This window comes from Pteropus vampyrus, unplaced genomic scaffold (assembly GCF_000151845.1).
Source record: "Pteropus vampyrus isolate Shadow unplaced genomic scaffold, Pvam_2.0 Scaffold63, whole genome shotgun sequence".
NCBI classification, from domain to species: domain Eukaryota; kingdom Metazoa; phylum Chordata; class Mammalia; order Chiroptera; family Pteropodidae; genus Pteropus; species Pteropus vampyrus.
Window position 1 is genome coordinate 5,265,737 of NW_011888844.1, and position 17,161 is coordinate 5,282,897.

Consider the following 17,161-nt stretch of genomic DNA (forward strand, 5'->3'; position numbering starts at 1 on the left):
TATCATATATATATATTCCATTTTCTTCTGTGTCTCATCTCCATTCCTTTTTCATATTCAAATCTCTCCTCTATCCTTTTGTCTGTTTTTGTTATCTCAAATTATCCCTATTCATGTCGTATGTTCATTTCTAAGTTACAGTAGCTGTTGTCTTCTTTTAAAGGGTTTGTTTTTTGACCTTTAATCATTATGTAATATTTACACTTGTAATAACCTGTTCCTAATAAGCATTGTACTCTCTTGCTTCTGTCTGCTTGTTAGTCATCTTACTCATGGTTATATATTTTTTGTCCCTTTGTTTTAAGTAGAAATAACCCTATCAGTAATTCCTATAATTCATGCCTTGAGGTGGAAAATTTCCTCAGCTTTTGTATGTCTGGAAAGTTTTTCATTTCTCCTTCATATATAAAGATTAGCTTTGATGGATATATTACTCTTGTCTGGTAATTTCTTTTTTAGTAGTTTGAATATTTGTTTCCATTCTTCTTTGCTTGTAAAGTTTATGCTGAAAAATCTGATGATAGTCTAATGTGTTCTCCTTTATTACTTACTGTCTTCTTTTCCCTGGTTGTCTCGTGAATTCTTTTTTTTTTTTCATTAATTTTTGACAGTTTTTAATACAATGTTTCTTGGAGTAAGACTTTTTGCCTTGAGATATTTAGGTGTTCCATTTGTTTCTTAGATTTGAGTATCCAATTCTTTCCACAGGTTTGGGAAAATTTTCGTTGACTATTTGTTTGAATATACTTTCTGTTCCCTTCTCTCTCTCTTCTCCTTCTGGTATACTTATTATTCTTATGTTGCTTTTTCTGATGGTGTCCAATCGTTCTTGTAGAGTTCTTGCATTGTTTTTATTCTTAAGTATGTCTTCTTCCATCTGCGTCATTGTCAGATTTCTGTCTTCAATGTCACTAATTCTTTTCTTTATCTGATCAGCTCTATTGCCTAAGCTTATTATTATATTCTGCATTTCTTTTAATGAGGTTTTGCATCTTCAAAAGTTCTATTTGATTCTATTTTAGAGTTTCAATATCTTTGGTAAAGTACTCATGTTGTTAGTTGATTCTGTTTCTAAGTTCTTTGAACTATTGTCCAAAAGTTTTTTGCATCTCTATGAGTTTTTTTCACAAGTGTAATCTTGAATTCTCTGTCATTTAAATCACATATTTCTATGTCTTTAAACTTATTTTCTGGAGATTTTTTACTTTCTTTCTAAGGTTCATTTTCACCTTGGCTGTTCATAGTATTTCATGGACTATTTCTCTGCCTGGGTATTAGTGGGAGTGTACTCTGCTTTTTATTTTTTAAAGAAAGATTTTTTATATAGTGATCTCCCTTTAGCAGGTCGATAAGAAGTTTTTCTTTAGATTTCCAGTAAATGGTGCCCAAGCTTCTTGGATCTCTGCTTTGAGGTTCAAAATGGTCTTTCCTTTCCAGTGGGCTGTGTGCCTCTTCTGCCACCAGGTCACATCAGTCCCAGGACTCAATCCTCGTGGAAGTATATGATAAGCAATATTGGTCTAAGCCTCTGAAAAGGCCCCAAAGTCCCATTACTGATCGTACCGTCAGATGCAAGGTACTGCTGCTTCCTTCTGAATCAGCCTGACTGAGTGGGCGATGGGGTTGATTAGGAGAGGCCTGGGGTGTATGCGACTGCTTCCATTTTGGTAACGCTGTTTTCCAGGTTTTAGCCTTCTTGCCTCAATATCACCATGCCTGTTTCTGGTACTGGCTGTATTATATATTTTAGTACTGGTTGCACAAATTCACACGGGGCTTGGTGGTGCTAGCTCTGGGAACATACGAGGAGGATGCTGCTCTGGTGTGTGTTGTCGGGGCAGTTAGGATCTAAGATTCAGCCTTCCTCTTGGCAATGGTAGTAACTAAGACACAGCCATCATCCTTTTACACTCAGTCTCTGCCCTACTCTCTGCCCTGATTACTGGGCTCTACTGTGTGGAATATGCTGATCAATGAGGCAGTAGTTTTTGAGGCTTCAAAGAGACAAGAACCAGCCACGAAATCTTCCCACCTCTCTACTACAGGGAGCTCTGGCTGTATATCACAGCTCCTTTGTTCTTTACTCCTAATCTATCTCTCTGACTTGTGCAATTTGCCTACCTTTGAATACTCTGATGCGTGGATCTCTCAGCAGTGCTTATGTGCAAGTCGGATATTATTTGTTGAACTGTAGGCATTCGGTTCATTGTAATTTCAAGGAGAGACATCCAGGAAGATCCCTGAAACCACCATGCTTTTGACGTCACTTACATTGTTTCAGTTTTTGAAAGATAGTTCTGCTAGACATAAGTTTGATGTTGTTTCTTTCTTGTTTTTTTTTTAATTTGTACTTTCACCACTTTTTTTTTTTTTATTACTGTCTTCTATTCTGCATTGATACTGATTAGAATTAAGCTGTTAATATTATTGGGGTTTTCTTGAAGTGAGTAGTTAATTTTTCCTTGATGCTCTCAAAAATTTATCTTTGTTGTGTAGTATGATGTGTCTGGGTGTATATATTTTTGTGTTTATCTAATTTGGAATTAAAATTTCTGGATGTGTAGATTCATGGTTTTTTTTTTTTTACCAAATTTTGCAAGTGTTCACCTATAATTTTTTAAAAAATATCTTTTCTGTTCCTTTTTTTCCTCTTCTTCTGGTACTTCCATTATCCGTATGCTTATACACTTAATTGTGGCCTACATTTTTCTGAGGCCCTGATTTTTTAAATCTTTCTTGCTCTCTGTTCTTTGGGAAGCATAATATCTATTAATCTATTTGCAAATGCACTGATTCTTGTTTCAGTCAGCTCAAATTTATTGTTGTGTGTTTCTAGCAAATTTTCCAACTTGTATCTTGGACTTTTCTTTTATAAAATTTCTATCTCTTAATCGAGGTCCTTTATTTGATGAGACATTGCCATTATACTTTCATTTGTCTCTTTAAGTCTGCTTTTCTTAAATTCTTAGAAGATATTTTATAATATCTCATTTGAGATTCATCATGGCAGTTTTTATTGTCTATTGTTTTCTTGTGCATGTCATAGTTTCCTGCTTCTTTGAATTCCTCATAATTTTACTTGAAAACGGAACAATTAAAATGTATTATAATATGTCTAATAAGGGGTTACATATCCAAAATATATAAGAACCCCATGTAACTCAACATCAAAAAATATAATTAAAAATGGTCACAGGACCTGAATAGACATTTCTCCAAAGAAAACATATGTCCAACAAATGTATAAAAAGATGCTCAACAACAGTAGTCATCAGAGAACTGCAAATCAAAGCTACAATGTGATATCACCTCATATATTTTATGATGGCTATTATCGAAAAGTCAACAAATAACAAGTGTTGGTGTGGATGTAGAAAAAAGGGAACTCCCCTACACTATTTTACATATAATATGTACACAAATGTGATATATATGTAAATGTTATATATATGTGTATATATACATATATATGTGTGTATATATGTGTATATATGTGTGCGTGTATTTATATATAGAGAGAGAGAGAGAGAGAGAGAGAGAGAGAGAGAGAGAGAATGGAATATTACTTAGCAATAAAAAATAATGAAATGTTGCCATTTGCAACAACATAGATGGAGCCGGAGGGTATTATGCTGAATTAAATAAGTCAGACAGAGAAAGATAAATACCATATGATTTCACATATATGTAGGACATAAAAAAAAATGAACAATCGATACAGAAACAGATTTATAGAAACATAGAGCAAACTGATGGTTGCCAGAAGGGAGGGAGTGGAGGGAGGAGTGAAAAAGGTGAAGGGAAGAAACATAAACTTTTGGTTATAATTTAAATATGCCATGGAGATATAATGTACAGCTCAGGGAATATAGTCAATAATATCATAATAACTTTGCATGGTAGTAGACAGTTACTAAACTTGTCATGGTGATCACATTGTTAGGTATATAAAAGTTGAATCACTATGTTGTACATCTGAAACTAATATAATATCGTAGTCCATCAATACATTAGTAAAAATATTAAATGTATTATACATGCTGCAGTTTTGAAGAAACAAAGGTTAGAATATTACTCACAATTGAAACCCTATGAAGCTAGGATACATACTTCCCTGATCAGGAATTTGACATATCAGTTCAGGAGGATTTATTGGGAAAGATCTTTAGGTGCTTTAGTACTAGATGCTGTGCTCTGAAACATTTTTCTTGTTATTATAACTTTATAGCATGAGTATTCTTTCTGATTTCAGCTATTACTATAAATACTGGTAAGGAGGAGGTCAGAAATATGCCAAATTAATTTCATTAAATTTTACATAAAAAAAAATATATGACATGGATACCACAAGATACAGTGACAAGGAGATATATTTTTCATTATAGTACTTTTTCTCCCAAAAATAGGCTTCTTTGGGGAGCATCATAACTGGGGACTGTTTCATATTCCTGAAAATGATAGCAGCTTTCAAATTAGTAGTGTTAGACACGTGACATGCCTTTCCACATTTCCATAACTAAGATAGAGTTAAAAGTTTACTAACAACTTCCTGAGATAGTGTTATGAATAAAAACAGTGAGGCCTTTTTGTCACACTCTAAAGATGGTCTCAGTTTTTTGGTACCATGCTGTATGTTTTCTAGAGCTCTGTGCCCTTGTTTACACACCTGGTATGTCTATGTGTTCTTGCAGTCCTTACTATTTGTGACCAACCTAACTATCCTTGATTTGCACAAAATACCTGATGCTGTTCTATGGTTTGCCTGCTTTTACCATCCCTGGTTTGCCTCCTCAGCATGAGGTACTGCAGCCATCCAAACAATCCCTATAGCCTTGTGAGAGAAACAATCTTCTTCACCCCAGTAATGCAAACATTGTCCCTGGATTACTTCTGGAAGGAGAATCCACAGGTTTGGAAAAAATATATATATTTGGCCAAACAATCTCCAATTTGTCACACACTTACCAACTTTGTATTTCTCTTGTCATTCTCTCACTTAGGTGACAAATGCCACCACCACCATGTCGACCTGTAAAGATATGATTTAGTTCCACTTAAATGGGTTTTAGATATCACCTTTATCACTTTCATTGAACCATTTAACAATCTGGGATGTACTTCACAGTTTAGCAAACACTGTGGAAGAAGGAGCACAAGATATTAGATCACATAGATATTACCATAAGTCTTCAAACAAAACTCCTGATGAAGTTTTAAGTTTCTGATTCTCAAATAGTAAGCTTATTGCCCAGGCTTTGTAGACCCTGTGCACTATATAGGTGTCATTGGGGATATTTTCAGTCTAGCTAGAGTTACCAGATTTAGCAAATAAAGTTATGGGATGACCAGTTAAATTTGTATTTCATAAAAACAATAAATAATGTTTTAGTTTAAGTATGATCCATGCAGTACTTGGGACATAATTATACTAAAAATTTATTCATTTTTCAACTAAAATTCAAATTTAATTGGGCCTTATAATTTTTTGGAAACTTTAACTCTAACTTGAAAGGAAAGACACATATTCACAGTTGTGCTGCATTAGTCTCTTTCTTACAAGTTCCCAACTTGCTTCTAGGAAGGTGTTATCATTCTGTCTATCCCCTAAGACATGCTCTTATACTTCCTGAATCCCTAGCACTAAGGGAAAACAAGGCAAAAATAAAAGCTTATATTATAGCTTGTCTCCTAGACACATTACTCCCTTCACAATCATTGATTATAGAGGCATTTCAACAAGCTACACAGCTATCTAGCTTGAAATTTTTATCGCAAGGTCCACTGTACCAAGAAACAAAGGCCTAGAGAAAAGACCAGCTGACGAGTCACATACCAGATTTCAGGAGAGGAGGAACAAGACAGTATTAAAATCAGAATTGATTTTCTGGGTTCAACTGCCAGGGAAGGAGGGTATGAAAGGAAAATCATACATGGCTAATGACCCCAGGATCTATAACCCTAGAAACCCATGCGCCTGGACTTCTGTGTCTAGGAGAATTAACAACATGTGTTCAACTATTTCTCTTTTTCTTTTTCTTTTTTTTTAATTTTTAAAAATTAAGTTTATTGGGGTAACACTAGTTAATAAAATTATATAATTTTCAGGTGTACATTATAATTTGACATCTGTCTATTCTACTGTGTGTTTACCACCCAAAGTCCATTTTCCTTCAGCTACCATATATTTGATCTCCTTTAACCACTTCAACCTCCCCCTACTCTCCTATATTTGACGCCCTTTACCCGTCTACCTCTCCTCTCCTCCCTCACCCCACTAGTAAACACTAGTCTGTAGTCCTCTGGTAACCACTAGCCTAGAGTCCATGTCCATGAGTTTCTGTTTGTTTGTCCTGCTCATTTGTTGCTTTTAGGTTTATATCCCACATATAAGTGGTATCATGTGATTTTCAACTTTTTCTGTCTGGCATATTTCGCTTACCATGATTATCTTGTGGTCCATTCATGTTGTTGCAAATGGCGGTATTTCATCTCTTCTTATGGCTGAGTAATATTCCATTGTATATATACCGCATCTTCTTTAGCCAATCATCTATTGTAGGACACTCTAGTTGCTTCCATGTCCTGGCCACCATGAATAATGCTGCTATGAGCATCAGTATGCAAATGTCTTCTCAGATATGAGTTTTCAAGATGTGGGATAAATATCCAGTAGAGGGATTGCTGGATCATATGGTAAATCAATTCTTAGTTATTTGAGGAACCTCCAAACTGTTTTCCATAGAGGCAGTACCAATTTGCAGTCTCAGCAGCAGTGTATGAGGGTTCCTTTTTCTCCACATCCTCTCCAACATTTGTGATTACATGTTCTGTTGATTATAACTATACTAACAGGTGTGAGATGGTATCTCATTATACTTTTGATTTCCATTTCTCTAACAGCTAGCGATGTTGAGCATCTTTTCAAATATTTGTTGGCCATTTGTATGTCCTCTAGTGAGAAGTGTCTGGCCAAGTCCTCTGCCCATTTTTAGACTGGATCATTTTTTTGTTGTTGTTATTGAGTCGTATGAGTTCTTTGTATATTTTGTATATTAGGCCCTTATCGGAGGTGTTGCTTGCAAATATATTTTTTCCATTTAGATGGCTATCTCTTTACCTTGTTGACGGTTTCTTTTGCTGAGCAGAAGCTTTTTAGTTTAATGTAGTCCCATTCATTCATTTTAGATTTTACTTCCCTTGCTTTTCAGGTCAAATTCATAAAATTCTCTTTAAGTCCAAGGTTTATGAGTTTACTTCCTATGTTTTCTTCTATGCATTTCATTGTTTCAGGTCATATATTCATGTCCTCAGTCCATTTTGAGAAAATTTTGGTGTTTGGTGATAGACAGTCTAGTTTCATCTTTTTGAAGGTGGCTTTCCAGTTTTCCCAGCACCTTTTATTGAAGAGGCTTTCTTTTCTCCACAGTTTTGGCTTTGTTATCAAAAATTACTTGCTCATATAAATATGGATTTACTTCTGGACTCTCGATTGTGTTCCACCGGTCCATGTGTCTGTTTTGCTGCCAATACCATGCTATTTTGATTACTATCACTTTGTAGTATAATTTGAAGTCAGGCAGAGTGAAGCTTCCAGCCTCGTTCTTTTTTCTCAGGATGGCTTTGGCAATTTGGGGTCTCTTGTGTTTCCATACAAATCTGATGATTTTTGTTTGTTTGTTTTATTTCTTTAAAAACTGCCGATGGAATTTTGATGGGGATTGCATTAAATCTTATAATAATACTTTAGGTAATAAGGTCATTTTAACTATGATGATTCTTCCAATCTAAGAACACAAAATATCTTTCCATTTCTATGTATCTTCTTCAATTTCTTTGAATAGGGTTTTGTAGTTTTCATTATCTAGGTCCTTCGCATTTTTCGTTAAAATTATTCCTAGGTATTTTATTCTTTTTGTTGCAATTGCAAAAGGAATTATTTTATCTACTTCTTTTGCTAACACTTTATTATTAGAGTATGGGAACACTATGGATTTTTGAATGTTGATTTGTATCCAGAAACTTTACTGTATTTGCTTATTTTTTCTAGTAGTGAACCTGTGGAGTTTATAGGGTTTTCTATATAAAGAATCATTTTATCTGCAAATGGTGACAGTTTGACTTCTTTGATTCCTATTTGGATGCCTTTTATGTTTTTCTCTTGCCTGATTGCTCTCCCTAGGACTTCCAATGTTATCTTGAATGACAGAGGCAATAGTGGGCAGCCTTTCTTTGTTCCTAATCTTAGAGAGAAAGTTTATAATTTTTCACCATTAAATATAATGTTGGCTGAGGGTTTGTCATAGATGGCCTTTATTATGTAAAGGTACTTTCCTTTCATGTAGATTTTTTTAAGTGTTTTCATCATAAGTGGATGCTTTCTCTTGTTGAAGGCTTTTTCTGCATCTATTGATATGATCATATGATTCTTATTTTTTAATTTGTTTATGTATTGTATCACATTAATTGATTTGCATATGTTGAAACATCCCTCTGCCTTTGGGATGAAGCTCACTTGATCACAGCGTATAATCTTTTTAATGTGTTGCTGTATTCGGTTCTCTAGTGTCTTATGTAGGATTTTTGCATCTATGTGAATGAGAGATGTTGGTCAGTAGTTTTCTTTTTTTGTGTTATCTTTACCAAGTTTCGGTATCAGAGTAATACTGACCTCATAATATGAGTCGGGAAGTATTGCCTTCTCTTTGATTTTTTGGAAGAGTTTGAGGAGAATAGGTATTAAATCTTTGAATGTTTGATAGAATTTCCTGGTGAAGCCATCTTGTCCTGGACTTTTACTTTTAGCTAGGATTCTGATGATTGTTTCAATTTCTATACTGCTGATCTGTCTAGTGAGGTTTTCCAGTTCTTCTTGATTTAGTCTAGGAAAGTTGTATTTTTCTAAGTACTGGTCTATTTCTTCTAGGTTATTAAATTTGGTGTTTTATACTTTTTCATAGTATTTTTGTATGATCCTTTGTATTTCTGCGATGTAAGTCATAATTTCTCTTGTTTCATCTCTGATTTTGTTTATTTATATCCTTTGTCTTTTTTCTTTAGTGAGTGTAGCCAGGGGGTTGTGAATTTTATTAACCTTATCAAAGAACCAGTTCTTTGTTGCATTTATTTTTTCTATTGTTTTTCTTTTTTTTCTTTTCAATTTTATGTATTTTTGCTCTAATTTTGATTATTTCTTTCCTTATGCTGATTTAGGCTTCATTTGTTCTTCCTTTTCTAATTTTTTTTAAGGTGAAGTGTTAGGTTGTTTATTTGGGTACATTCTTTTTTTTTTTTTTTTTGAAAATAGGCCTGTAATGATATGAACTTTCCTCTTGTGACAACTTTTGCTGCATCCCAAAAGTTTAGATATGTTGTGCTATCATCATTCGTTTCTATGTATCTCTTGATCTCTCTTTTTACTTCTTCTCTGATACAGTTATTTTTCAGTAGCATGTTGTTTAAACTCCATATATTTGTGGTTCTTTCTTCCATTTTCTTTATTGCAGTTGATCTCTAGTTTCAGAGCATTATGATCAGAGAATATGGTTGGTAGGATTTCAACTCTCATATTTGTTGAAGCTATCTCTGTGCCCCAGTATGTAATCAATCCTTGAGAATGTTCCACGTGCACTAGAAAAGAATGTATAAGCAGCTGTTTGAGGAAGAAAGGCTCTGTAAATGTCAATTATGCTCACTTGGTCTAATGTGTCATTTAGGGATATTATTTCCTTATTGATTTTCTGTTTGATGATCTGTCCATATCTGATTGTGGAGTATTTAGCTTCCCTACTATGATAATGTTTTGGTCTATTTCACTCTTTAGTTTTGTTAGTAATTACTTTACATATTTTAGAACTCACTGATTGGGAGCATAGATATTAATAAGTGTTATGTCTTCTTGGTGCATGATTCCCTTTATCATTATGAAGGGTCCCTCAGTATCTTTCTTTACATTTTTTTTATTTTGAAATCTATTTTGTTTGATATTAGTACTGCTACGCCCGCTTTTCTCTGAATGCCATTTGCTTGAAATATCATTTTCCACCCTTTCACTTTGAGTCTATATTTGGCTTTGGAGCTGAGATGTGTCTACTGGAGGAAGCATAATGTAGGGTTTTGCTTTTTGATCCAATCTGCACCTCCATGCCTTTTTATTCGTGATTTCAGAACATTTACATTTAGAGTGATTATTGAAATATGAGGTCTTCTTATAACCATTTTATCTTTTGCTTTCTGGTAGCTTGGTGTTTCCATTGCTTCCTTGCTCTGTATTTCTGTTTTCTTTATTTTGATTGGCTTCTGTGGGTTTTCCTTTTGGTTCTTCTTTTTTTACTTTATATAATTCCGTTCTGAATCTTCTGTGTGGTTATCATTATGATTATATAAAGGATAGCTACACACACACACACACACACACACAGCCGTCCATTTTCTTCTGTGCATGCCTTGTCTCCATTCTCTTTTGCGAATATGGATCTTTGAATCCTCTCCTTTTTAGTCAGTGTTGTCTCAATTTGTTCCTATATACGCTGAACATTCATTACTATCTTGCTATAGCAATTCTCTTCTTATTATTTAAGCTTATAATGCCCTGTTCTTAGTAAAGGTTGCACTCCTCTGCTTTTGTTTGCCTCATAGTCACTTTACTCTTAATTATGTATTTTTTTGTAATTTTGTTTTATGTGAGCTGACACCTTCCAGCTTGCTATCCCCAGTTCCTGTAGTACAAGCCTCATAGTGGAGAATTCCCACAATTTTTATATGTCTAGATAGGTATTAATTTTTCTTTCATATCTAAAGAAGAGCTTTGCTGGATACATTATTCTACACTGATAGTTTCTTTCACTTATTAGTTTAAGTATTTGATTCCACTTATTTGTGGCTTGTAACGATTGCACTGAGAAGTCCAAGGATAATCTAATGGGTTTTCCTTTATAAGTTATCATTTCTTCTCCTTGATTGCCCTGAGCATTCTGTCTTTATCATTGATTTTTGATAATTTTAATACAATATGTCTTGGTAAAAGCCTTTTGGGGTTGAAATATTGGATGTTCTGTTTACTTCTTGAATTCCAAGCCTTAGCTCATTCCTTAGACTTGGGAAATTCTCGTCAACTATTTGTCTGAAAATGCTTTCTAGTCCCTGATCCTTTTCTTTGCTTTTGATAATGGTCATTATTCTCATGTTTCCTTTCCTGATGGTATCAGCTAGTTTTTTAATTTCTCTTTCATTATTTTTTCATTCTTCAGTTTCTCTCTTCTTCCTTCTGATTATTTTCTAGATTTCTGTCTTTGATATCACTGATCCTTTCCTACATTTGGTCGACTCTATTTCCCAAGCTCCTATTTCATTTTTCAACTCTTGCAGTGTGTGTGTGTGTGTGTGTGTGTGTGTGTTTTCAATCTCCAGAAAACTATTCTGTCCTTTTTGATGTTTTCAATCTCCTTGCTCTGGTCATCTAGGTGTTTTTATAGTTCCTGAAATTGTTAATATTACTCGTTTCAGACCTCCCTGAGTTTTTTCAGTAGTACCATCCTGAATTCTCCGATATTTAAGTTGCACATTTCTATGTCTGTAAGCTTATTTTCTGGAGATTTTTCTCTTTCTTTCTGAGCTGCCTTGTCACCATGGTTGTTCATGGTGTTTAATGGACTATTTCTCCACCTGGGCATTAATGGAAGTGTTTTCTGCTTTTTTTTTTTCCAGAAAGAATATTTATTATGTAAAGTGCTGCATAGAAGGCACTTTTCTTTTTGTTTCCAGTATTTGGTGTCTAAGCCTTTTGGATCCCTGCCTTATATAAAGCCTTCACAATGCCTTTTTATTTTCTGATAGACCTTTAATCATGCTCGCTACCCCCAGTTTCAGTCCCTGTCAGTATTAGCAACAGTTTAGGTAGTGTTTTTTTTCAGATTCTCCTGGGACTCTACAGTGTTTGAAGTTGGAGGGTATGGGAGTAGAAAACCTCTGGGTTGGGATTTGAGTGCTGTGGCTCAGCCTTGATTTTATAACTGCAGGCAATAAATATCAAATGTTGTTTCTCTTCCGTCCTGCTTCTCTGCTTTCTGCCCTGGTGACTGGGCCCTGCTTCTGGCTGCGTGGAACTCACAACTCTCCCAGGCAGGGCTATTCAGGGAAGTCACCATACCTTCTTCCCTCCAATTCCTCCTACAGGTAGCTCCAGCGGACACAAGAGGCAGCTTCCTTGTTTCTCCCAGTCCACCACCTGACATCTGGGGTTCTGATCTGTGGTATCTCTTATGCGCAGGTCCCACGCTCAGATGTGTTGGTGTGCAGTTTGGGTGGTTTTTTTGTTTGTTTGTTTTTTGTTTTTTTTTTTTGAGTTTTAGATGTTCAGCTTATTGTTGTTTCAAGGGGAGAGATCTGGCGTCATCTCTCAGGCCAACATGTTTCCAAAAATTCAAGACATTCTTTTTTAAAGCCTAATGTTGAAGAAGGGGAATTGACCAGTTTCAAGCCAGGACCTCAAAACTTTTATTCTAGAGAAAACCCCTATTTCTTTTTTCAATGAAAAACAGAAATCATATGCTAAGATACACTAGATGGCTCCATTTTTACATATTTATTTAGATATTTAAAGATTTTCAAGTTTTAAAAAAAATCTGCTTTTTTTATTGTCATTTCTGGGTCAGATGAGTCACTTTTGTGTAAGTCTCGTTAAATTTTATTGGTCATTGTCTCCAGTGATGGATCAAACATAACACTTTTGATTACATAGTTATATAATAATACGAGGCAAAACTTACTCTCAAGACAAAAAGCTATTCTTCTTAATCAGGAGATCTCAAAAGATGCTACAGAGATTAAATAAAACATTTAAAAACTTACTTTAGCACATAAGTAAGAGATAGGAATTCAAATATTAGATTTAAGAGAGTAAGTTTACCATTTATGTATATATGAACTTCTGAAATGATAGGGAAAAGTTTCACTGAAATGAGCCTCTTTCATAGTAAAATGCATTAAATGAGACAGTCTGAGATTATTCAGTGTTATAGAAATAGCACTCTTTTGGTCTTGTCTGCTTACTTCCCCTGGATTTTATTTTTTTGTTTCACTGGAACTCAACCATGCCCATTCATATACACACTACAATGACAGAGTTAAATAGATGTAACAGATACTGTATTTAGTCCACAAATATGAAAATATTTGCTGTATGGCATTTACAGAAAAAGTTTGCTGACATCTGGGCTATGTTTTGAGAGAGTTTTTTCTAGATTCCCCTACACCTCCTTTAATACAAGATAATATGATTCTAGATGAATCTACTCTTAGAGTTTTCTTCTACTATAAAAAGGTACCACTTTCGGATTTCCAGTTTTTTTATGTAAGGAGCTTGGAAGTTGACATTTACTTTTAATCTACATGTGGCTTTATATTTAAAGTTGGTTTCTTAAAAAAAAAAAAAACTTAAGAGACTGAAAAAACAACAACTCTTTTAGAATCTGTTAGAATCTGTAAGAGAGGTCAGAATATAGGGAAAAGAGCTGCTATTAAGATTGGAGAGACATACAAGTGAATACAGGGAGTCACAATTCACCAGAGCAGAGAATGTAAAACTGATATGGTAAGAAAAGAAATAAAATTGAATTATATAAAATGCTCAATTAAAATCACAAAAGGTGGAAAATAGTAAAGACAAAAATAGAAGCAAAAAACAAAGAAAATAGTAACCAATATGGTAGATATTAATCCAACTATATCAATAATTATTTTGAAGGTCAATAGTTTAAATGCATCAACCAAAAAAAAAAAAAAACAGAGATTGCAAGAATAGATCAAAAAGCAAGATCTAACTATATGCTAGCTAATAAAAATGATTTTAATAATAAAGACACATAAAATAAAAGTAAATAGATGGAGAGAAAAAGACCATGCTAAAATTAATTAAGAGAAAGCAGGAGTACTATGCTAGTTTCAGACAAAGCATTTTTCAAAGCAAGAAAAATTACCATAAATAAATAATAACATTATATAATAATAAAGGAGTCAATTCTCCAAGACATAACATTTCTTAACATGTATGCAGATATAGCAATGACTTATATACAACACCAAAGTCACAATTCATGGAAGAGAAAATTGATAAACTAGACTATGATAAAATTTAACACTTCTGCTCTGTGAAAGGAAATATTAAGAGAAGGAGAAAACAAGTCAGAGACTGAAAGAAATATTTTGAAGACACACATCTGATAAAGGAGTGTTATACAAAATATGAAAAGAGAACTTAAAACTCAACAATAAGAGAACAAATACCTCAATTTAAAAATGAGCTAAAAACCTTAACAGGTATATCCCCAAGAAGAAGATACATATGCCAAATAATCATATGAAAAAATGGTACACATCATATGGATCAGGGAAATCCAAATTAGAACAATCATAAAATGCCATTACATGCATATTTGAATGGCCAAAATCTGGAACACTGACAACACCAAATATTGGGAAGGATGTGGAACAATAGGAGCTTTCATTCATTGCTAGTGGGAATACAAAATATTACAACTGTTATGGAAGACAGTTTGGTGTTGTTTACAAAACTAAAAATACTCTTGTCATATAATTCAGTAATTGCCTTCCTTGGTATTTACCCAAAGGAGTTGCAAAGTTACATCCATACAAAAACATTCATTATGATATTTAAAGCAGCTTTATTCATAACTTGAAGGCAGACATATCCTTCAGTAGGTGAATAGACAAATAAATTGTGGTACTTCCAGATGATGAAATATTATTCAGTGCTAAAAAGAAATTTGCTATGAAAAATGAAGGAGGAGGAGAAGGAAGAGAAGGAGAAGAAGAAGAAAGAAATGTGTATTGTGTCATGAAAAGATATAGAGGAAACATAAGTACATATTATTAAGTGAAGTAAGCCAGTCTAAGAGGCACATACTGTTTGATTCCAACCATATAACATTTTAGAAAAGGCAAAACTGTAGGGACACTAAAAATATTGTTGGTTACCAAGGGCTAAAGGTTGGTGAGGAGAGGGTTGAATAGGTAGAGCACAGGGTTTTGTTTTGTTTTGTTTTGTTTTTAATTCAGTGAAACTACTCTGTATGACACTATAATGATGGATATATGTCATTTCACATTTATCAAAACTCACTGAATGTAGAACACTAAGAGTAATGTTAAACTATGAGCTTGGGTGATTACAATGTGTCAGTGTAGGTTCATCAATTGTAATAAATGTACTATTCTGTTGGAAAATGCTAATAATAAGGTAGGTTATACATGTGTTGAGGCAAGAGATATATGGTATATCTTTGTACCTTTCTCTCACTTTTTCTGTGAATTAAAAAAAAAAAAAGGCCTTAAAAAAAGTCTTAAAAATAATCATGTTTTTCTAGAACAGTGTAACCTTAAAGTTTACTGTTCAATGACAGAAGGAAGAGAAGACAGGGAAAATAGAAAAAAAAATCAGTTTTCTAGTCACTTGAAACACTCCAAATGAAAAGGAAGAAAGAGGGTAAAGATAAAAGTTTGTAGATCTATTTTCTCTCCATTTTGGGAGACAAATTTGGGAGGTTGGGGAGAAAAGACAATACGCCTTTACCTTTTCAAGAAGTTAAGCTGCAAACATTCTCTGCTGCTGTTTATAAAACATACTTATTCAGATCTTCAGTTCTAAGGGAAAGGGCATCCAATAACCTAGTTAAATAATAAATATACATTCATCGAAGTCATTTATTTAAATTTTGACTCTTTTTCCCATTTAGAAAAGAAGTGCAGTTTACTGCCAGTGTTAATTTAACATCACACATAGTAATGCTGTTTTTTAGGATTCGATATTCTTAGCGATCAAAAATTACTATATATTGTAAGTGGAAATACCACTATTAAAAACAGAATGCTATAAATAGAATGATGTCATTTGTTTCCATAGACTATTGGTATAATAGAGTAATGTGAAAATAATAAAAGCGAGATATTTCATTGCAAATTTTGGGGTAATGTTAGGACTGTAATCTGTGAGTTATCTCAGGGTAAACGCTGCAGTCATAGGCATCACGGGTGAATATTCTTGGGGTAAACGGGAAATGCGTTATAATGATATCCAATTATTTTCCCTTTTAAAATTATTATTATTATTATTATTATTTTTACACAAAGGTGACGTTGTTGACCCGCAATCTTAGGTTTGTGGTTTAAGTTATTTCCAGTTGACAGGTGACACCCTTGTTCAACAAATAAAGAACTTGGACTAGATCTGTGCCTGTTAGGGGAAGCATTTACTATGTACAACCTGTGGTTTCATCGTTGCTAGTTTGGAAGTAGCAAAAAGATAACATATCAGGTTTGAGATGTGTTTGAGATCAAATCTACCCACCTTAAACAGTTAGAAAACACAGTATTATGTAGGTCAGCAAACTCAGAATATTTTCAGAAACCAGATAGGTAATAGAAAGGTATGAATAAGACCATGTATAAATAAAACTAAGTTATAAAGGCATTAGGATTGAGAATATAAACTCTCCTAAAGGAATTAAAATTCAATTTAAAATAAAATGTTAGCCAAACAAAACAGGTTTGCAGCCAGATTTGACATTTCATTAACTGTACACTGTCAAAGTTTAAAGGGAAATTTAGAAAAGAAAGGTATTCTGACTATTCAGAGCTTCAAGATATAAATTAAAGTCATCATAGCCCACGATTTGGACCTTAGCTTTGTAGTCCTGGGAATTTGATTCTTTCTGGTTTTATGTATTGACCAATTTATGTAACTGAATTATATATATATATTCTTATATATACAATTATATATATAATTCTTATATATATATAATTATATATATATAATTCTTATAATAGAATAAATCAGGATATCATTGTATTTAGTGTCAGCATGGAATATATATTTGCAGTGGCTAATTGTCATAGCAAAATAAGTTATTGATTGTGAGGGATATGTCACCGAAGCTGTGAAGCAGCCTGATTAATAATTATTGTACATAAATAAGAATAGCTTTTAGTAACTGAGCTTTTGCCTACCAGCTACAGTTTCTCATCCATGGACTTTATATTTAAACAATGATTCTTATTATTTAATTCCCTTTTTTCTAGGCTCCACATAGTTTTACATACTGTCAGTAGAACATCAAATAGAAGTCAATAATTTAAATATATATTT